Here is a 24964-nt window from a genome sequence, read left to right on the forward strand (position 1 = left end):
AAGTTTTCAAGCTGAATTCATCTAGGATAGTTCCCACTATAAAATGTCAATTATAGTATATGTCAAACTTTGACAAGGTTGGCAACTGTCATTTTCAATAAGAAGCATTTAAAATGCATATTACTGCATATTAAGTGCAGTACTGTGGCCGAATGCCTATTCAGGTGTAGGGTACGGCGCTCGGAAGATCTCGCGATGTACGGGAAGAATAGGGAACTAAGGCATATGCCATATTAGGTAAAGAGCAACGCTTATTGGCTATATAGGCATGCTTCCGCCTTTGCTACCTTTATAAGATCCAGCCTGCGTATATTAAACGCCATTTGCAGCATCCTCATATTGGTGTCTGTGCTCTCTGGCCCAGGCACGGGTGGGACGTGCCTGGCCGCCTCGGCAGACGGAGTCGATTGCCAATGTCAGGCAACATTCAGGTATGAAAAAAATACTTCCTAAATTTTCTGCACATACATTGTTATTTGCAAGACAGATGGGAAACAAAATATAGCTATGCTTTACTATTTTAGTATTGTTGAGCTCTGTTAGCAAATGATTCTTTTCCTTTAAATGCAAATGAATATCTTTTTGTAGCAAGAAGGAAAAATAAGAACACAGATTTGTCACATAATTTAAGCATTATTATAATTTATCTATGTACACTTTTTTATAAAATATAAAGAGGATATAGAAAAATGTATCTTCATAATACTAGGCTTTTACAGACAAATGTCCCCCCAGGTCACGGATATTTATCCTGACAGACTAAATTCACTCTTCATTATAGTGAATATGGACTAAGGAAACTTGCAACTGAGCAGAGCAGAACAAGGCACAAAAAAAGTTTGGCCCTTGGAAAGCTGATGTCCATATATACACACAATTTATCTTCAAGCGTTCCCAGATGACATCCATTAGATTCACGGCCCATCAAACTCTAAAAATTTTTAGCAAAAGAAAAGCTTTCTTCACTGACCAGCCACATGTGTAGTCAAGCATAACCTCAGATCTACCACTGCTCAGAAAATTAGAGCTGAGCACTTTGGACTTCGGACTTTATTTAATCTATTCCGTTATTTCATATAGCTATTAGTTGTATTCACATGGTATATGCTGGTTAAATCAACTAGGATATTATAAATCATTTATGAAGAGGCAGGTCAGATAAAGTTACATGTTACCAAAAGCAACATTAAGAGTTTGTGGCCTTGAAGGAATTCTTCATATTATTAATCTGTAATTGGTCTCATACTATGTTATGTTACTAGTATTTTTGTTTATGTGCATAAAGGTATAGCAGAACTAAAAACTGCTTCATCCCAAGTATGGTAACCTACTTCTTGAAAAGGCACGATTAAATTAACCTGATAATAATTCTTCTAGACTAATTATAGATTAATAATAATATGAAGAATACTTGATATAGTATACAGTGGAACATAAGTAGATTTCATATTTCTCTCAACTGATAGATTTGAAAAAGATCACACAGTTAAAAAGTCATCCACAAAACATAACTAAGACATTGCAGCAGAGAGAATAAATAATTTATTGACAGTATACCAGCTATAAATTATCACACTGAAATTATCAGTACTGTTTTCTTCACTAATTTTCCACCTTCCAAAATTATTTTTGATCCCACAGTATTGTATTATGCATGACAACAACTCAATAAAACCCCTGTGAATGGCTGCCTGTATTTCAACCTTTTGTATTTTTTTTAAAAGCTATATTTAAAACTTGCAATGGAGTTATTTTAAGAAATTGTAACTACAAGCTAGCTGTCACATTGTTTGGGCATGTGAATTACTGAAAGCATTGTGTAATTGTGTTATTTCCTTTTTAAAATATGTAAGTTCTCCATTTGGGAGAAACAAAAAAACTTGCTAGCCTTAATAGTTTTCATATTCAACGATAATTAGTCTTATGGCACTTAATTGGATAATCAAGTTTTATTTGAAAACACTTTAAAGGCAATATGCTCCAATAATTCCCCATCTCTGGCAAGACCAAAGTTTGGAAACTACTAGTGCCAAGAATTACACTTGGAGCTTCCTGTTCTTTAGGACAGTGTCACAATGGGACTCCATTATTCCTAGGGGCACCTTTGCAATGATGAAACACAGGGCTTCCCAACATTTTTTAAAATAATTATCCACTGTTACAATGTACAGAAAAATCAGCATACTGCCCTTCTATAATGCAGGATAGATGTAACTCAGTTTGATGTATATGAGAAAATTGAGTTTCATATGACTCTGAAGTGCACGAATGGACAGTATTACCTACACTACTATACACTCTACCAAAAAAGAAGATTATTTTTATCATCGTGTGTCTCTGCGTGTTTTACAGTAATTCCTGACAATACCGCTCAAGATGGGAGTCTGCTTAAATACACAGATCATGGTTTCTGCTCTGGAAAACATGCTATTCCAACAACAGTAAAGATAAAAGAAAACAAAACACAAATCAGGACTAACTAATGAATTAACAATTTTCTGTCAAAAATTTTAAGTAGTCTTCCCACATTACACTACCTCTTCCAATCACATTTCCTTCTCACAATGGAATGAGGACATGGGAAGTCTTTAATTTATTCCTCCGTGTAGCCAAATTAAAAGCAGCCAGAATCTTCTGAAAAGAAGAAGAAGACTTATGGACTGCAGTATAAAAATTATAATTTGCAAAATATAATTTTTAATGTCTCGCTCTGACACTACCATGTTAAATATCCCATTTAACTCAACCACTTCAAGCCTGAGCAAAAAAAAAAAAAAAAAAAAAAGGAATTTGTTTTTATTACTTTATAATTTTTCCTTTCCAGTCATGGTCGGAGAACTGCTAGTTTCACATGCGAAAACATGCAAAAAGGTTAGATAGAGGTCTATAGAATCTAGCATCTCTTTCACAGTAGTTTGCTCACTGATACGCTAATATCCTCAAACAAATATATTTTTATGTATGAAAATAAACTATGTTATGAACAGAGGTCCATTCGTCTCTCCATTCATCATGATGTTGAAGGGTGAACAGGGAGGAGTTACTGTTGAACAATTCATCCCTTCTATGTACACATATGATTTGCACCTTCAAGGAAAAAAAAGAAAAAAGCACATTCCACTCTAAGCTGTAGGATTTAAGATAATAGCTATTACTTCAGAAGGAGATAATATTGAAAGCCGTCAGCATTTCTGAGCTTATAGTTACAAAGCATAAGTAGAATCACAGATGCTGTTTCACCTAATTTTATTTGAACCTCTTACCATGCTGGCTGTAACTTCTCTTTGTGGAACTACCTACTGCAGCGGAATAGCAAAATTTAAAAATAACTTACGAACATGACAGCTTTTTGTTTAGAATGTAAATCTCTGCAAATCATAATGAAGAGATCTGTTTTTGACTGACGTGAATGCAGATGTATGCACTCGGCCTAGCCCCTCTCCTGCAGTGTATGTTCAAATGGCCTCCAAAAGAGCACTGACCCAAGACGGGAATGTCTTATTCAACACTGGCAGGATGAATCTGCAAATCAGCCAGTGCAGAGCTAACAATGTGAGGCTCTATCCCCCTAACTAGCTCCAAAGAGAATCCTGAGACATGAAGGATGTCTGTTTTGACATTTCTAAAAGAAACAGAGGGACTGGATATTTTACAAGCCTACCCAGTGTTAACACACACATTGATCTATATGTTTACATATTTTTGTACATATGCACGTATGTATGCATGCGCTTTCTCAATAGAACATATTTTCTGAAGACATTGAAGTGAATTAGTGAAAAGAAATTAGAGTATGATCCTTCTACCTGTCTCAGCAGATGTTAGCCTCTGAAGTTCAGAACTTTTGACTAAAGACGTAACAGAAAAATTAAATAGGAGCTCTGGTGGAACGTATACACAAAATAAAATAAAATACACAAAAACAAGCATCAAACCAAGAAAGCACTTCTCTTTTTGTTTTTTGTATTCTATTTTCTTTTCTGTTCTCCCATCTTCCTTTACCCTCTTTCAGCTTTGGATAGTCCTAGTCTGTTGTCATTTTAAGCTTTTGTTTGCTTGCTGGTTTCATCCTTGATGGACAGAATATGACTGACTGACATACCTCAAGGAATGTATTTTATCCAACCTATTTCATACAATCTTTTTGTTTTTCTTCCTTTCACTCCCAATTTTCTATATTTCTACTATTCCTCAGTTTTCCTACTCTTACATTGTTTGATCCCTGCTTTCTCTTAGAATCTCTCTCAGATTTACAAACATTTTTTTGCTCCAATATTACTGCTATCTCTGGTCTTGATCTTTTTTCATCTTTGCCATCATTTTTCCCCCCTTTTGCTATTTCACAAAGAATAATACCTCCCATTAAAATTACTGGTTATAGTATTACTTAGCCTTATCTGCAAACTGCAGTAAATAAAATTCTGAGTTTTTATTAAGCGTGGAAGATAAATCGGGGTGGGGGGAGTAGGCGGAAGTGTTGGAAGAGATCTTTGAAAAGAGTCATAGTCAAAGATCTAAACTGAAGAATATGTTTGGAAAAGCCCATGTCACAATTATTCCCCATTTTCTTAGTTGAACATGACTTAGTTTCCAGTGCATCATTTATCTCTGCACCAACAATTAAACAAAAGAAAACTGCTCTGGTGTCACTATATCTCCATGTCTACTATTCTAGTACACCTGGTGGTATATTTATGATCTTATTCTTGATCAGAGAAGGGGGGGAGCTATTAATCTCTTTGTCAGACAAAATATTTTTTTAGCCAATTATTTATTTGCTAAACAATTTTTTTTGTGTGTTCAAGACAAAGAAACAAACAAAATTTAAGGGAGAAATACTGGAACTACAATACAGATGACACATTCAAGGGTTTGTATTAAAAGTATAAAGCACCATCTGTACCTCGAGTTCTTTCGAAATAGCTGCTCATGATTGACCTCACTTATATACTGCCTACCTGCTCCTTCTAAATGGAAACATTCTTTGTCTTTTATCAGCTATTGCATTCAGTCCAGCAGGACAAAACCAAGCATATAAAACAAAAACAAATTACAAAATAAGGCAATATGAGACCACTGAAACCACAAAACCATTTAAAAAGAATTCAGCAAATGAAAATTAAAAAGTATAGTAGAATTTACAATATAGAAAGTGGCTACAGCTTTGAAATAGCAGCATCATTATCAAGTTTAGTGCATTACACAGTTACATACACAGTAATCTATTATAAAGAAATTTCTGTGCTACTTTAGTCCATATTCATTTCTCTGTATAAAGAGATTGCTAGGCTCAGATCTCCATTTCCATTTTAAGGTGTTTAACTTACTGAAGCTAAACTGAGATTTAGGTAGAAACTGGATGATTTCATTTGTGCAATTATGATCACTGCAAAGTTTTCACATGGCAAAGAATATAAAATACAAAGGATTATATTTCTACATCCAAATATTCTCAGTAAAGAACTCTTAAACTGTGAAAAGGGAATGCTTCTTCTTTAAGGAAAGAGGATAAAGAGGACGTAATTAAGTAGGACACTGTTTTTTTTCTATTTTAGAGGTATATGTTGGGTATTCCAAAGAACTCAGTAGATTGTTTCCTGAAGAAAATGTGGCTTTTCACAATAATGCATATGGCTAGCACTTTCTACAAAATTGCACATTCACAAGAAAAATAAAGAGTCTGACAGAAACATTCCATTTAGGACAGAGGAAGAGCTGTTCTGACACATTGACAAGGTTTTTCTGTGATGTCTGACTAATTTACACAGCAGAGAGTGGCACTAAGCAGTGATTCAAGTTGCATTCCCAAGATCTTCAAGGATTTTTTTTTTTTAATACAAACATTTCTTTTACTCCAAATACTTTCTATAACTGGTTTTACTTTAAAAAATACCATTTAAAGAACAGGAAGTATTTTTCTTAATTTCGTTGGGCTTGTGCATCCCAGAGAAGGGTTTGGGGAGACCCCGCAGTGCCTAAGGGGACTGGGCTGAGAAAAGAGAGCCAGGCTCTTTGCACTGGCCTGGAGGATGAGAAACAGCAGGCTGAAATTGGAGTAAGACGGGACATAAGAGAAAACTGTGCATGAGGACAGCCAAGCAGTGGAATAGGTTGCTTAGACAGCTTGAGGAGTGCCCACGCTTGGAGGTTTTCAAGAACCAATGGGTAAAGACCTGAGTAGCCTGATCTAAGAGCTGACCTTGTTCTGAAAAGACTAGGGATCTCCTAGGGTCTTTTCGAACCTGAACTATAATACGCTATTCTAGATTTGTGGGTGAAAATACTCCAACTCTCTCCTTTCTAAAACCATGTTTAATACAGTCCAACTCTACAGTTGAGCTTGATGATCTTGAAAGTCTTTTCCAACCATTATGATTCTATGACTCTATAACTCTACAAAATTTATTATTTTAGGGTATTCTGGTTTTGATGAATTATCACTCTATCTATGCACCTCGAAAATAAACTATCACTACTTTGATTTCTTTGGTAGAACTTTGATATTTTCCTATGAAATAAACTAATCAAGCATAGCTTCAGCACAGTGAGCTCAGAGGTATCCTAAATCTTAATTCTGTATGTGCAGCTTTTCTGTGAGTCAGTGCTAAGGCTGACAGCAGCTATGCAGCTGCAAAATGTTCTAGTTAGTCACAGTCCTGATTTTAAGCTCTTACAGGAGGCTCACGGAGTGTCACAGCACTTGTTTCACAGTCCTCATACGATGTGGGGATGTGGTGAACATGCAGAATTCCCAGAGCTGCAAGCACTGGTGACACTGTCCTCTGCCACCCCGGGTGTGGGCAGCCCTTAATCCCACCAGGATCATCGCTGATAAACCTCCTTTTCCTCTTTAGTCCAAAGAATGAAGTCATGTTTTCTATTTTCTCTTTTAACTTCAGTTGCAATGACAGGTGACAGCCACATACAGCTGCCTAAGGAATGAATCTGCAAAAAACGGTTTCCCTTCATACTACAGCACTGAGGAGAAACATGCTTCACTTAGCAGAGCAAAAGCTGGTCTAAGTCATTTTTCAGGGCCTTTAAAAATACTAAATTAGTACACAGTTTTTGCAATTATTTTTTTCCTTTTGAAAGCAATATTTCATTTAGATCTGGCATGCTGTTTTTCATTATTCTTGCAGGAAGCCAGCACAAGGCTCTATTCAGCTATAACTGCCTATCTATAACCCACTTCTCTGAAATCCAAAGTACCAGGGGATGTGCTCATTATAATACAGCAATATTGTCAGCTCACCTCAGCTACTACAACAGCTTTTACCTTCTGAAAACCATTATGTCCTCATTTTTTATCCAAGCCCTATATCTAATTACAGAGAACTATTACCTCCCACCTCAAATCTTCTTCCACTAAGCCAAAAAGTCACATAGTACTTAGCTGTCCAGTAGCTCATCTTGTACCTATTCTGTTTTAAATTCTTCTTTCCAAAATATATGATTAAAATAGCACAGTACTTCAGGTATATCATTTGGACATGGTGTTTATGATCTCCAATTCCTACTGCACATAGCTTACGATACTGTCAGAAGTCATATTTGCCCTTTTCTGGACAAATTCTACTACAGTCTCTCAGTTTCCTGAAACTGTTAAATCTTTCTTCACCTCTGCCTTTGTAATTTTTGAATTCTAATCTTATAGAAGTGTATGTGAGTGTGTGTATATATAAAAATCATGAATGACTTTGAAGTATTAATTTTCATCTTATTACATTCCATCACTCATTAAGACTGCTTATGATATTCTTATCCTTCCAGGTACAGATTTAATACCATTTAACTGTCAGTCATCTGTAACTGTTGATTTCATTGACAGATTCCGTAGTTCTCCTCCCTAATTCATCAATGAATGCAGTAGTTTCAAGATCAATACTAAAAGTACATTGAATTAGCAGAGTATTAACCTTTAGGCACACTCGTATCTTCTGCATAGCTAGGACCCTCAACTCTTTTAAATTGTAAATCTAATTTCAAGCTTTTCCACCTTATAATTTTCATACGGCATATTACCAAAAGTACTCCCCGAAAGCCAACACACAAGTTCCATAGGTCTATCAATATAAGTGCTATTTTATAACTAGAGCAACTATATAGGTATTCCTATGCTTATATTAATTTCTATATTTGAATAAAACATACAGAAACAGATGGGAATTGATCTCCCGTCTGTGTAGATAACAGATACAGTGCCTAAAGCCTACTCCTTGTGTAAGATGGTTGTCACTATATATGTGTGAATGTGTGTGCATGGATACATATAAATATACATATTTTAAATGAGATTTAATATTTGATAATAAATTAATTTATACTTTTTAAAAAAAAAAACTCTGATTTTTTTTTTCTGGGTTGTTCAGAAAAATAGCGACAGGATAAAAATACAAAATTGAAGTCTGAAAACTAAATTTATAGCAAGCTGAAAAGACAAATTTATAGCAAGCTGGAAAATGAATTTAACTTACCACATTTAACAAACAAAACAAAATGGGTGGCTTTAAAACAAATACTTATTCAGAGTAAATGTACAGAAGTGAAACAAAATCCAAATCTATCAACATTTTGTATTTTCCTTTAAACCTTTCTTTTTAAGTCATCTTAGTCCCCCGAATTGTTTTTCCTTCCTACCTACATCTTTGAACTGACTTAGAATTTCTGACAGTTTGATACTCTCAGTGCTAAATTAATCATCTATCTCTAATTAACCATTGCAGCTTTGGCTCTTGGCCTCACAATTTGAATAACAACTGAAATAAAAGCCAAAGAAATTCCTTGATTAAACTCTCTGGATTCCACTGACTTAAAGCAGGACTTCTTGTCAGCCTGCTCTGCCTGTATGCACTGTCAAGCAGATAATCCATTGAGAAAAGCTTTTAGAACAGAACAACCCCAAAATTATACGTTTATACAGAGGAAAGGATATAACACTGCTGCAGTGTTATGAAGGATTATATCAGACCATAAGACTCAGAATCCATCTGCTTAAAAGTTCCTTGTAAATAATATTCTCAGAAAGGATGTCAAAAGAACATACTATAGAAGTGTCTGTGATCGATTATGAAAGGGTTGATGTCATTTCTATATATCTAAGTGTATATATATACTATATATATACAGAGCCATTGACAATTTTGTAGTGACAATCTGTCACTTTCTTAAATGTGTGCTATGTCTCACTTAAGTCTAATATTTTTTGTCCATTGATATAAGCTATGGTGATATAACAAGGTATCTTTCAGACTTACTATGATGAAAAATGAAGAACCTAAAAAAAAAAAAAAAAAAGGATGATACTTATTCTTTGCAAGGTCCATCAGCCAACAGTAAGATAATCAGTTTGTTGATACTGCTGGAATTTCTTATGATAAAAAGATTACTACGTCCAGCATCCCTAATACTGCTACAACTTTTTTCCCAGTGTTATTTTTATTTTCCCCCATAACTCTACATAAATTGGCACTAGCTGATCAGTAAATGTATAGAGGCATATATTTTCTCAAATAAGTTAGGTTATTTTTTGCTTTGAGCTCTGTTGGTTTTGATATCCATATAATTTATAATTTACCACTACACATGAGCCAAAACAGTTAAATAAAGTATGTCAATCAGCTAACATGGTTAAATTTGACACAGAGTAACTTATTCACACATCTGAAACTTTTATAAAGCATCTATAATGCTGATTGGGAAGTAGAACTACCCAAATGGACAGAACTTGACAGATCAAAACTTCATTTGCCAATTGTGGACTAAAAAATACTTAATCACATTAAGCTGTGAACAGAAAATAGAGACAGGTAACTTTTTTGTCCAAAAAAATCCCAAAAGCTAGCCCACAATCATAGTGCCTCCATTATTAAGACTAACAGCTTCTATGCTTCTATGCTTCACAAGTCAAAGTATAAAGCATTTCGAGCGATCTATCCTTTCAGCATTCACTTAACCAAAGGTTATTTGTCTGACGAAGAGACATATCTGAAAAAAAATATTAATTTAAGGCAGAGAAAGCTCAATACATGCAATATTGTTGAGCTATAATATAAAAAGTCCTATATTTTCCCTTGAATTTTAAATAACATTTCAAGATCCAATCCACTATTTTATTTATTATCTAAAATATTCCGTAAAGATTGCTGAGCAACAAAAAAAATATATAGCAAACTCTGTAAAAGATTAATAATAATAATAATAAAAAAGCAGATAGCAGAAACCTGTTCAGGAACAACTGGAAATTTTAGAGTATCAGTGCTTTTTCTCTTTTATTTTTCTCTTACTCCATTTCACATGAGGGTCAGTAAGTATCTGTGGCAACTCTACAGTTAGCGACAAATGCATTTTCTTACTGTTTACTTAAGGAGCGAATCCCTGAGTTAGATCTACTCTCTTCTCTATCCCACCCTGTGCATTGAGAATGTCTTCATGTGCAATGACACACGCCATTGTCAATGTTTTAGCAGCCATGGATCTTCAAAACCTTGAGCAATGAAAGCAATAGTCTGAAACATACTGGAGGCAATTCAGTATAGACTACTGCAGGGAAAAAAAAAATAGATAAACTGTACAAAAATTAAATGGGAAAATAGACCAGGCAACACATCTGCAGAAAAGGATTTGGAATAGAATTTGCTTCATGGCATAGCATATACGGCTGGTATCACTGGTAGTTAAAGATATCATCACCGGGTCAAAAGTCAAATTATCAGGATTTTGCTATCCAGTTTCTAGTATTTCATTTTGTTTGTCCAAGTTAGGACAAATGATTTTAAAGGTTACTCACTCTGAGTACATTCTTAGTTATACCTATTTGGAAAGCTTTGTTCCAACAACAACAATAAAAAAATGGAACAGTAAAAACTAAAATTCATGGACTGATGGATATGGCTGTTGTTCTCCCATTTGCAGGTTCAACTGGCAAACAAAACTTATAAATGTAAGGGATTTTCTTTGCTAGAGGCACCATCATCTTCAGATGAAATGAAAACTTCTCACAACACTGAAAACTGTTTTTCAATAGATTATTTTTCTGTGGTGTTGATAAACTGTTTAGATGAATTCTACTTTGATGCATTTCATCTTTAAATCTGTAAAGACTTAAAAATAAAGGGTTTTTTGATTCTTTGTTTTTTATGAAGGAGAAGAACAAAAAGAGAACTGTGGTCTTTCCTACTTTTAAAGCTTAATCACTTAGCATCGGTAATATTCTAATTTCATTGCTGAATAATGCTGCCTAAGTATATAGCAGATACAAACTGACAAATCCATGAATTTTATATTACACATGGAAATAATTATTCAACATAATGAAATACAGGAAGCAATCCTCATGATTACATACTATCAGACATAAAACACTTTCTCACTAGATTTGTTTTTTTTAGATTTTTCTGCACTTGAAGAAGGAATAATTTATTTTAAAAGCACATACATGCTACCTTGAAGAAATTTTCAGCCTAAATATACCTGCAAAATAACATAAGCAGAGGAAAAGGAACATCATAGTATATGTACCGATTTAGCATCAAACTCTTGTCCAGTAACTATATATATAAATATGCTCTATATACAAAGACTTGTGAGATATAACACAGCATAAAACTATATCAAAATACAATTACCTCTGAATATAGAAATTATGGTTATGGAAAAAGAACTTACTTTTACAATCCAAAAATCAGTACAGAATCGAAGCCTACATACTCTTAAATAACACATGAATAGACCCATTCATAAACATATACTGAAGGATGAATTGTTCCTTCCATCATTTCACTCAAGAGGCCTCAGTTATTTCAATGCTCAAAATGATTTTGTTCAATATTTCTTAGTTAAGTTGAATTATAAACGACCAGTAAAAAATTGAAATGTGTGACTACAATCAACATGCCTCTTGAATCTGCTTGTGACCTTTGCTTTTAATTTAGAGTACTTTGAATACAAAATAACCGGAGTCATTCTATTTCTAAATACCCTTGTGTATTTCCACTTCCCCACTTAACATTTCTACTCCATCTTAAGGAGTCTCTTATGTAAGTTATCAAACTGAGTTTTAATGCATATTATCGTAAAAAATCTACAACATAAGTTTTGTATATTATTACAAGAATGTGCATCTGCCATCCTTTCACCACTAAACATTACCATTACACACCAGCCATTATGATACTAGGCGGAACGTGGATGGCAAATCAATACATGATACACTGATATCACTGTGCACATCTATAGTAAAAGAACTTTAACAGCTAGCAGTTAGGCAATATCAGCTATAGTCTTATATTCATGAATGGAAGTCAAATTCCTGCTAAGGAAAGCCAGTATTTCATACTAAGCAGTCATTTCTTGTGCTTCTTTCTGAAGCAATATAAATGACAATTGTATTGCTAGTAATAAAAGAAATGGTATTTATTACAGGAACACCATCATAACTGATGAGGTGTTTTCTTTTCCAGTCAGTGTTCCCTCCAATTACATATAAGACAATTAGTGCAAGTGTTACTTTTTTGCTCATTTTACAAGCTGCCTTGGCAGTGTGCAACCCCTCTCCAGGTGACATGTGCCTGCTCAAAGTGCTGTACTCACACAACCTTTCAGCAACTGGAAACTATTCTTGAGAACAAATGAAATGACTGCATCCGTACAAAAGATAGTCTGTCACCTGCTGGCACAGACTACAAATGATAGGAACACACATTTACACCCATCTGCTAAATGTAGCTTTCTAACAAAGAAAACCATTGGCCTGTGCTCACGAAGTTCGCAAGTTTGGAGAGCTTGGAGTTTGTGTGTCACCTTTCATTTTTCATTTCTTTTCTCCTCCTTTTTAAACATTGCATTCTCTCATAGAGACCAATATACAAGTTTCCTCCTAAACTTGGTGTTTGATAACAATATCGTGAAGGAGAAAACAAAACGAATCAGATATAGCTCACAAGTAAAAAAAAATACAGCTTAGTTCCATACTGCATCTTGCCATCACTGCAACAATGCTTTTCAGTTCTGTTCAGTACAGTACTCATTCTCAGTTCTGTCCAGTACTTTCCAGTACTGTACAGTATTCTATAAGCTTTGGACCATGATCTTTAAAGATGGAGAATTAAGTAAAGGATAATAGAGCAATTTTGATGTGCATGATTTTTATCTCTGTTTAGAGAAACAGAATGTTGGTTTCTGAACTGTATCATGGACCTTTATGCATCCCTTTAATACACAGAAGGAATAATTCTTGTGAATACTCTTCTCCAGAGTGGTGGAGATACCATCCTCTGTGGGGGAAAGGAGGGAATTAATTTCAGACATTTCTAGCCCAAGTTATATACAATATATTATAAATATTGGATATTATGCCATATATACATATAAATGGCAGTGTTAATAAGAAAAAGGATGAGTTTTTCAACTACATTTTTTCAGTCAGAATAATGTAATCTGCATACTATGTCAATAATTGGATATTATGCCATATATACATATAAATGGCAGTGTTAATAAGAAAAAGGGATGAGTTTTTCAACTACATTTTTTCAGTCAGAATAATGTAATCTGCATACTATGTCAATAAATCTTTCTAGAATATCCGACTCCTGTAAGTGTCTTTATCTATACATATCTCAAGCTAGAAAACCTCTTATTAACCCACTCTACCTAAAAAATTTAGAAAATTACAGTAAAGTCAAAGAAATGAAAACTAAAATACCACCTGATCTCAAAAGAAAGATTTTGTTCAAAATTTAGAAGGCCTCAACAACACTGACATTTCTTAATGGATTATTTTCTATATAAAGAACTATTTTTTAATATAAAAAAGTGTACAAAATAATCCCATTAAATTAAATCTGGGCCAATGACAATTTCACTACTAAAACTAGAAAGAATAAAGCTTTATGTTCTACAAAAATTATTTCACATTTTGCTTTTCCTTGGGGACATACTATAGAATTGATATGAAATTATAAAAACAAATCATAAAGTTGCTTTTGATCAATTTTATTTTATTCTTATTCCATTTTTCACAGGGGAGATAATAGAACTGAGAATATGAAACCACTAAAAAAAGATTAAGAGAAAAGAATAGATTAATGGAGTATAATAGAGTACAAAATGTAATTTAATGGATCAAAAATTTGTTTTTATACTTACTAGACTTGAATGGACAGCAGACAAATTTACACCATTTCATTCTGCAATAAATCTATACTTTTACTCTTGGGGGGTGAAATATATATTTTATTCCTGCCACTTATTGCCAATCACAATGCTACAATACTCCAGTGACATTAAAGTCAATACCCCTTAGGAAATTTTAGATGTCATATTTGAAAACGAAAGCCTAACTGACAAGAAAATAAACATAAAGCCACTACAGACTAAACTTGCTATGAAAGATTGAGACATTTTAACTGTAGCACACCATGCATTGTCATTTTTCATCTGAGATCAAAAAAAAAAAAAGTGCTATCTACCCCTTACATGGAGAAGAAAGAACGGACTACATCTTCTAGATCTGAACATCTTCAGTTCTCTTTGTAAATTCAGCAATCTTTCTTAACTTTGGAAAGCATTTGGAGAACTCAGTTCTTCAGTACTAGCAGGGTAGTACTAACAGGCTATAAGACAGACAGACAGACAGACAGACAGACAGACAGACAAAAGGAAAGAAGAAAGAAGGAAGGAAGGAAGGAAGGAAGGAAGGAAGGAAGGAAGGAAGGAAGGAAGGAAGGAAGGAAGGAAGGAAGGAAGGAAGGAAGAAGGAAGGAAGGAAGGAAGGAAGGAAGGAAGGAAGGAAGGAAGGAAGGAAGGAAGGAAGGAAGGAAGGAAGGAAGGAAGGAAGGAAGGAGAAAAGAGAGAAGAGAGAAAGAGAGAAAGAGAGAGAGAAGAGAGAGAGAGAGAGAGAGAGAGAGAGAGGAAAGAAAGAAAGAAAGAAAGAAAGAAAGAAAGAAAGAAAGAAAGAAAGAAAGAAAGAAAGAAAGAAAGAAAGAAAGAAAGAAAGAAAGAAAGAAAGAAAGAAGAAGAAAGAAAGAAAGAAAGAAAGAAAGAAAGAAAGAAGAAGAAAGAAAGAAAGAAAGAAAGAAAGAAGAAGAAAGAAAGAAAGAAAGAAAAGAAGTGACAGACAGTGGAAGTGCAGGCAGAGTGATAAGGAGTTGGAAAGACAGCATTGCCACACATTCTTGTCATTAAGGATACTGGGCAATATTGCATGAAATGTCCACAGTCATGTGGTAAATGCATGTCAACAGAAAAATTGCCACAAATTACCTCCTCTGCCTCCAGGAAAACAGGGCAAAGGGGACCTTCTTGTTTATTGGAGTTACTCCTTTTCCATGTCAACAAAGTCAAAACTATCATCTCTGCAAAGCAAAAGTTCCTTAATTTTCTGGAAATCGACTGTTCTCAAACGGGTATCATGACTGACATTTACAGAATGCTACAATAGTTTTTATAAAAAAAAAAAGTAGAAGCTTCTGAGAAACTGTGGCAAAGAGTTCTCCAGTGAAATCGAAGAACAAAAGTCATCTAAGAAAATTTCTCAGAGAAAAAAATTTTCCTATATCATGAGAGCCATACCAGTTTGGAGATGACAACAGTCTTATTTTACATTTTTGAATTTAATTCTTTTCTGAAATTTCATTTCACAGTAATTGAAATGTTTCAATGTCAACCCTCATAATTTTTTCCTGATAAAGTCAATATTTATTATTTATGATACTAATATATTAGGATACTATCATTTTATCATATCATTATATTATTAATAATTGTTAATTTACAAGTTAACATTTTGATTAACAAACTTATTTGATGCTGAAAAGCTACAGAAAATAGCTATGAAATAAAAAGATAGGTTGAGTAATTTGAACATAAGAAATTTCTGTATCATTTCTGTCTGATAAAACATCTAATATGATATTAAAGGACATCATTATGTGAATATGTGAAATTTTCTTTGGTATATGTATTGCTCAAACGTAAACACATACATGCAGAAAGACAGTCCATCCACATCCTCAGTCATGTGCATAAGTATAATTCTATTAGGCACAGTGAAGCTAAAGAAGATATAGAGCTAAAACGGGCTAGGTAATAAGAGTAGCTGCCTTTCAAAGAATATTAATGAATTGGGGACTCAAAAAAAAAGTGGAAGTCTTGGAATCTGAGCAAGGTTTCCAAGATCATGAGGCAATGGATAAACCGAGCACAAAACCTCCCACCCAAAGGATTTCCACAGAGGTCATTCAACCAACTTTGTACACACAGGGGTGAAGTAGGCAGAAATAGGAAATACTCTGGTTGTATGTGCATTTCCATTATCTATGGATAGTTAAACCACAGGAATCTATATCTTGAACCCAGGATATTCACCAGACTATCCTACTTGATTACTTTTTGGTCTCAGGAAAGTGTTCTCTCTAGGCCTTTATCTTAGAGCATTACAGAAATAAGAGACATAAGAAAAGTCTGCTTCTTGTCCAAACCTCTGCAAAGATAAAGGATTGAGAGAGCTTATGTGGTCATTACATCCTTCAAAACCTAATTTTATGGCTTTGAAGGCTTCCTGATAGTGGGAAGTTGCAAAGGCGCCAGTTTATTTGCTGTGGTTTGAGAAAAATTCAAAACTGATGGGATCAATATAACACATAAAAGATAAAACAAAATATTTGGAGGAAAAAAAAGAATCTGCCTGTGCTCCAAAGTATTCAGTAAGGAAAAGAGCTCCATTAAAAACATGAAACTTCATATTCACAATTATTTTGGGAAAAAACAAGTAAAAAACTATGAGAGCTGACTAACCTAAAAATAGTCTACAGATGCCTTTGAAAATAAGCAGCAATACAGGACCAATACTATCATCAGTGGTGAGGAATAGCATTTTTCATGTCATGATTAGTATGAGAGAGAAAATCTGTGAGGTGTATAGTTTCCTGCTGTAGTCACTTTGAGAAATAAATATCTCTAGACTGAAGATGACTTTAAAAGGACAAACATTTCTAAACTTTTTAGGTGATACTATTACGAATGAACAGATTCAACAGTGAAGATGTTCATTAAAGAAAGCTTATGCTAAATGTATTATTATTTCAGCACCACTGCATGACAGAGGCAATAAATAAATATGAATAAAAAAAATCTATTTGTCGTCCATCTCTCCCTTAAAATTCATCTTTACTGTTTGGGTTTGTTTTTAGGAAATACAGTGTAATGACAAACTATCCATCATTTTTCACCATATGTGGTAATATGATTACCTATATTTTTGTTCCTATTTGTAGTCCAGTTCAGAAAGTCTCTACAGGAACTCGAGGTTGTGGAAATTATGTTTTTAGTAAGATCAAATATTTCTTCCTTTTCTAAAATCAAAGAGCAATTTAGATTTTTGAAAATGTTCAAAGCACAAATTATTTTTCTTCCTTAGTGAATATTCCAGCCCTGGAGGATACTGTTAACATCCCCGGTTATTCCATTCAAAAGATAAAGATGCTAGGCAGTCATTGGAGTCTCCCTGAAGTTTCAGATGATAAGCTGCATACTATGTGTGCTGCATGTTATATATGCTAACCTCCTAAAAAATATTTATGGTATCATTAAGTCAGGTTAACACATAGAATACATTATTCTTTTCTGATTACCGTAAAGCACACTATGCACAATACATAACAAATGTAGCTATAAAATACTTATGGTACAAAGAGTTTTTACTCTCACTAGCATTCAACTATTAGCAAGGAGTGATCTTGTACTGTCCCACTGTACACTGCCCAACTACTGTAGTAAAGTCCAGTAAGAAATAAGCACAGGCCAAACCCAAAGATGAAGCAGAGAAAAGTTAACACAAAACTGATTCCCAAGCTCCCATCTGTTATAAATAATGCAAGACTTTAAGGGTTATAAAGAAGTTTATCAGCACCCAGTAGTAGCACCCATCCTGGTCCAACACCAGAAGTTCATTGCAAGTATACACAAGAGCATACTGAGATCACAGTGTATAACAAGTATTTTCACTCTACTCGACTTCATAAAAGAGACACTAATCATGTAGTCTGAAATTACCTGCAAGGATTTCCATCTCTCCTTGCAAGTGAACTATTAACAAGCAGGCCATTGCCACATGATCCATCTGCACTTGAAATGTGATTATATCTCTTTTCTAGTCCTTATGTTTTCACATACATAAAATCAACTAAAGAAATGAAGAAAATTACTAACAGATTACAAAAACCCTACATTTTATTTAGTGTGTCAAACATTCAGTCACTAACATCCCAACAATAATAAGTCACATACTTGATGGAAATATTTGGAGCATGAATATGGGTACATAAATGCTGTCTTTCAACTACAAGATTGCTGTCACACACCAAAAAAAAAAAAAAAAAAAAAAAAAAAAAACCTCAGGGCCAGTAAGATCACAAGATCACTGTCTACTCTTCGACACAGACATTTACAGACGTCTTTGAGCAGAAAGCTATGATGCTGCTACAGAGAGACAAAACTTAGGACTAGAATTTTGTAAGTATGACCTCTTTGTGAAACCAGCAGCTTTAGGTGAACTCTCCCACTCACCCTCTATATCCTCCTCCCTCTTTTTTTTTTTTTTTTTTTTTTGGAAATACCTGACCACCATCTTGCCTCTTTTCTTATTATTCAAATTCCCTTTCTCCTTGCTGTATCTTCCATTCCCACCCCCATGCCCTGCCAAGATCCTGTCCACTCCACTGCAAACTTTCTTACATCTTCAGCTACCAGTAACACAGTGTACCTCATCAGAGCCCTTCCAGACAACCCAGTTCAGATTTACCCCTCTGTCCACTATGTGTTTTAATAATGCAGACAGAGACCAAAGCTTTGCAAAGCATACATCTGTCACAAAACTACAGTAAAAACAAGGTACTCAAAACAAGCAAACAGAAAAGAATTCCCATTCAGATTTACAGTGATTCTTCAGATGAAAAAAAAAAGAGAAGTCCAAGAGAAGTACAGGTTTCTTGACATAAAGTATTACTTATAGTTGAGCTTGCATATTTTCCCCTGCTCTCCTCATTCTGATTGCCTAAATTGAAAAGCAATCTAGACCTAGCTTTTTCAAACATTCTTCTTTCACCCTGCCAAATTTTGAGAGACCTTGACATCCAGCTGCTGTGGCATCTAGATTTAACAGCTAATCTGCAGGGACAGGAAACTGGTCCTATCAATCACAGTCCAAAAAAGAACAGACCAAACACCAAGTTAAAATTTCCTGAAGTAGCTATAGTGACAAGACACTGCTTACATAAACAGCATGCAATACAGAATATCAGAGTGAGGAATTCTGTACACTTTGTTTTGAATAAAAGGGGCATCTGTGCTACTCTGAGGTCTTATGCATGCTTACATAAATTAATCTAGAGACAACTGCACCACAATGTTATTAGTTGTGGCAAACTTTGATGATTATTTACACTGTTAAATTAGATGATTCCTGAACAGGGGTAATTGCCTTATTGTGTCTCCAGCATAATTTTCTTTCTAATTTGATAATAGTTCCATTCTATCTTCTAACTTTTCCATCTTGAGAACCATGTATTTTCTCAGAGAATCTGTTCACCTGTGGACTAACCTCCAGGTTACATTCTTCTTTAAACATACATGCAATCTTTTAAGATACGGTATCTTACTGATGTTTTTCAAAGTGTCGTTAAAAATAGCCTGAATACATTCTTGGACATCCACACATTCTCACTTCAGTTTCTTTTCATGGGCAAGACAACACATCATGGATCTGTATAGTGGGGTTTCTTAAAAAACATGGAGAAGTTTTACCTTATATCATTATTTGACACCCTCATGCTCACTCCCCATCCCAGAACTGCCATCACTAGCCCTCATCTTCCCTTCCTGGCATGGAGATTGCCACTGGCCAGGGAAGGTTGGCTGAAAAATAACATCAATTCCTGCTTTGCCATTACTCACAGTTTCCATCTCAGTGGTAACGGTAACTATATATATAAACTGCTACATCAGCGAGATGGAATTGGCAATACCCTGTACTTTAAGAAGGGAGGGAAAAAAAAAAGGAGCTAAATCATTTCTCCAAAAGACAAATTAATCATTTTCCAAATTTCTTTCTTCATAAGTTCCTCTTTTATTGAGCGTATTTCATTTCTCAGTCTTTGACTAGGATGCTCAAAGCAAACTGTGAAAAGGAGACAGTATGGACACTATTATGTGAGATTTGCTAACAAAGCTTGCAATAAGCTTCAGCTAATAGGTAAAATATAATTACATTTTAGGATTTACTTAGTGAAATTATGATTGTGCCATTCATAAATTCATTAAGTATTCTTGGAGTACCGCATATATGGAGATGAAGGCAAAACAGACAAAACAGGTAAAAAAAACTTGGAAAAAATGTTATTGTCATGCTCTATGCAACTCCAAGATGGTGAATAACTATCGAGAATATATTTTCTTTTAAAAGTTCATTTTTCTAATGAACTTTTGATTTCAGTTATTCCTAGGAAAACTGGAATTCAAGATTTAATTATAATTCATTTGGTAGCAAATGAAATTCAACAATCCAAACCAATTCTTCCATCCTCCAATTTGCAACTTTTTTACTTGTATCAATACAAATCCTAACGGACTCAGGATCCAAATTTGATTCATAAAAAGGACTGGTCAGCCAGAACACATAACTTTGGCCTTGTTGTCAAGGCCAATGAGAGAGGCTCATTGAAAACAATGAGAGGCTATGCTCAGTTTTTCCAGGTTTTATAGATGGGCACGTACCTCACAGTCCAGTGAAAGGCCTGCCAAGGCTGAGCCCTCTGCTTTTTCACTTCACTCAATTTTTACACATTTTCTAATGATGTTTTATTTTTTTTAATTTGATCTGCAGTTCCAGAAACCATTTAAATTTGTTCTATACAGCAGGTTTTACTATGTTTTATGTATGTTGAATGTTTTGAGCTTTTTTTCCTTTATGATACTAAAACCAATTTTACTTTCTTCTAAAGGGTGCATTCTTTTAGTGACCAATAATTGAACATTGGTGAATTGTTATACCCCTGGGGTCTGTGGTATCATCCTGTGTGCTAACCCTTTTTAATTCCCCTGTTGTCATTCCATGCCTGTGCTCCTCTTTGCTGCTTCTTTCTTCTAGTGTCATGGGTAGAGCAACAACTTGTCCTTACAGTGCTATAGTCAGATACGAAAAAAAAAAAAAAAATGTTAAAAATTGTCCTTTTACTACATAATCCTATAAAAAAAGCTAAATCTTAACAGAAAAGATGTAGGTAAAACAAGGGTCAAACAAGCAAAGACAGCACATTTCCTAACTGATGGTATTAATTCATTCAATATTCATACTGGAGAAGGCTTACAACAGAAAAGACCTCAGGGAGCGGGGCAGAGGAGAGGAGTTACAGGGCATGCAGAAATTTCTCAGAAATTAAATGATAAAGTAATGGAAGAACAGCTTTTCTGCTTTTAATCACTTATGTGGAAAAAGGGAAAAGTTAAGAAATACATATATCAGAGCCAATAGTAGACAAGACAAATGACAAATCTGAAATCAAAATGAACACTTATGCATTCCTCTAAATCCAAAAGTATCTAGAGCAGAAGAAGAATACCCCACACTGCCTCTGTTGAATACCAATATTGTTGCTGTGTTTGCTGTATGCTGTATGGCTTTTTTGTTGTTGTTTTTTAATCATTCACTTAAAGGACCAATATTATTTTTAATGAATTTTTGTTTTAGTAAGAGACAAGAGATTCATCAGGATCTTGATTCTACACAGAACAAATGTCCCAAAATCTTGTTAATTCAATGAGAAGTTGGAATGCAAGGAATGCAAAGCTATTTGCCTCAAAAAAAAATTAGTTTTGGATCATTTAAATATCTTCCCTCTTTTGATTTTGAAGCAGCTACTTTTTGTCTTCAAAGTGCAAAATGAAGTAATGAAAATATCTAACTCCACATACTTTTAAGAAATATTCAAAAAAGTCAGCTAACACATTTATGAAAATAAAGTTTAAGTTTATAAACAGTAATAAGCAATCAATTACAAAGTCAGTATTTACGCATGAACAGCTGTTAAATGGATCATGTTCCCATATGAAAATACCGCTGAAGAAAATAACTTTTAAAGCCTGTTCTTAATACACCAAGTTTGCAAAATAAGAACAAAGTGTTTAAGTAATTTGTTATCTGTTAAAACCATGCAATTTGCTAAGGATTAAGTCTTTCCTGGAGCATAAAATGTAATGTATTTCACTGAATGCCTGTAGCCTTTATTTATCTGTTATTCAAATGAGCTGTTTAATAGTCAGTGGCCTGCTCCATCACATATTGGAGACAGAAGTGGACTCTGAGAAGGTACACAGGCATGAATCTTGTGTGATGTGTGGACTCATTTCAGTAGTGAACAGAAAATAAGTAGTTAATAATAACTGTTTTCCACTGGGAATCTTGTGTCAGGTCAGGCATGACATGGAAGTAACCTGCATGGCTCAGAAGAAGAATGAAGCACAACAGGCCCTTGCTGGTGTGGTCACCCAACTCTTCCAGCATCGGTTCACAGAGATACTGGCTATAACTGAGTGACCACATAGTTAGGGTCTGTCTGATCTACTTAAGGATCATAAAATACAGGATCACATCAACAATAAAGACCTTTGGAGCACTCTGGTCTGACACTGTGCACTAACAAATCATGGACAACATCAGCTCAGCTGTGGCTTTGTCCAACCAAGTCTTGAAAACCTCCAATAATAGAGGTTCAACAACCTCTCTGAGCAACCTGCTGTGGAGTATCACTACTTTCAGCAAACTTTTGTCCTCACCTTCATCCTGAACAAACAATGAGACAGGTCTGGAACTTGAGAATATAAAAATTGTTCATAAAGATTTGGAAACCTTTCCACTGACTCTGCTACTCAGACTCATCAGTAAAATGTATGCTTACATCTTGGCAGATAGTTATCTGCTGAATAGTTGAGCTGATTAGAACTTAACAGCTACAGAAGTGTCTCTCCATTTGTGAACTCTCTATATTCTGGAGAAGCTTTTGCTCAGTTCTGCTCCCTTAGTTCCCAAGTTCCCCTAGGAATAGCTCTTCATTGCTGTCAGAATACAGTCGTACCACAAGGACACTGTGAAGCCTTCAGGCAGTCCTTTTATTTTCCACTGAATTCACTACTGGCTTTTTCAAAGAAACAAAAGATTCTAGAGTTGTTTGAAATACAAAGACATAGCTTAAAAAAAGGCAAAAAAAAAAGAAAAGCTGAAAAACTACATCTCTGTAAAGAAGCTCAGCTAAGATGATAAAAGCACATATTTTAACCAGCATTTATAGCAGAAGCACCAGAAGGAAAGTTGTAATTCCTGAGAATCACTTCTGCCAAGGCATAAGCAAAAGACTTGAAGTGTGACAAATATGTGCCCTGAAATACATGCCAGTGTAACAACGCATGTGCAAAGTGAGGTATAATTAATCACTGCAATATAATTAACCTATAAACTCAGTACCAGTGATCATTTCTGTTGAAAATACTTTTCAATTAAAGTTAAAAGATGCCAAAGCTGACTCTATGTAATTCAAATTAATATGGGAATTGGTTATGTTGCATGCACAAACAAGCTAAGGAAAATGGCTTTTTTTTTTTCCTTATGTATTATTTGGTGGTGGACTTTGGACAGCAGAGTCTAGTCCCTATTAATACGGATTTCTTAATTCATTATTTCCCATATTTATATTATTCCCATATTAAATTTATTATCCTCCTACTGGAAAAATGTCTAGAATAATGTCCTCTATAACAAAAATACTTCCATTGCCAGCCAAACTTTATTTCCAACTCCTTTAGACTATTTTGTTCTCATCCCACCTGTTACTGTTCAAAATAAAGATTAATTTATTAAATTAATAATCTTCCTCTTCCTGCTTGCTGATCAGAAGTTTTTAAAACATAGAAATAGAACTGACATTCACAAGCAACAAGTACACTATCCAAATTACTCTTAGTTCATTTAGAAATAAAGGATTAAAAAATGGCAATGATCACAAAAGATAAAGCCTCAAACAGACTATTAATATAAACTCACTGCCTTGATCTTGTTGCAAACCGAAAAATACTTATATGCAATGCTTTTATGCTTGAGAGAACTTCATAACTACACTTACCTCCTTGTTACATTCAAAATAAAGTTCAGTTCTACAGCCAAAATAAATCTCGACCTCTAGAGGACTAGACCTTCTCCTACAGGACTTAACCTTTAGAGATCTGCTACCCATTAAGGTTTGTTTTTTTTTTTTTTTCATTTTTTAGTTACTACAACATTTTATATAAACTTTATGTAGATCAGCACCAATTACTGCATCAGTCATGGTGATTAGCTGACAAAGTGGGTCATTCAGTTAAAACCTCTCTAATTAAAGACCGCCTTTTTTTTTTTTTTAAGAGTGCAAAAATTTAAAAAAAATGCATTTTCAGGGACCTTGGTAGGCAGTTTGGATGCATATCAGCCATCTATGAAAGTCAGAATATAGAGGCTGTTTATATTGAGTAAAGGCTATATACTAGTTCTTAAATAGTGTAATTCTCTGCTATGATTTTGATTACACAGTCTGCTCCAAAGAAGCAAAGAATTAACTCAAGCATAAGTGACATCACATGCTTCTCCTGAAAAACAATAAATGAATAAATGAAATGGATAAATGAAATGAATAAACTGGGGGATGGGAAATTCCTGCTAACAGTCTAACCTATATCAAAAGAGGTGGATATTTTTCATCTGCTCCTGTATTGCTGGATGCAATGGGATTCAATATTCTGAATTAAGATTAGAATAAAAAGGTATATATGAACTGTCTTTTCTCAGACTGGATTTTTTATGTATTTATTTATTTTTCTTTTTCTGACTATCAGCTTTTCAGGAGATCTTAATGTAATCAGTAACACATAATAAATTATTAAT

Source organism: Tinamus guttatus, unplaced genomic scaffold (genome assembly GCF_059628265.1).
Source record: "Tinamus guttatus ecotype Peru unplaced genomic scaffold, ASM5962826v1 Tinamus_guttatus_pri_ptg000383l, whole genome shotgun sequence".
Classification (NCBI taxonomy): domain Eukaryota; kingdom Metazoa; phylum Chordata; class Aves; order Tinamiformes; family Tinamidae; genus Tinamus; species Tinamus guttatus.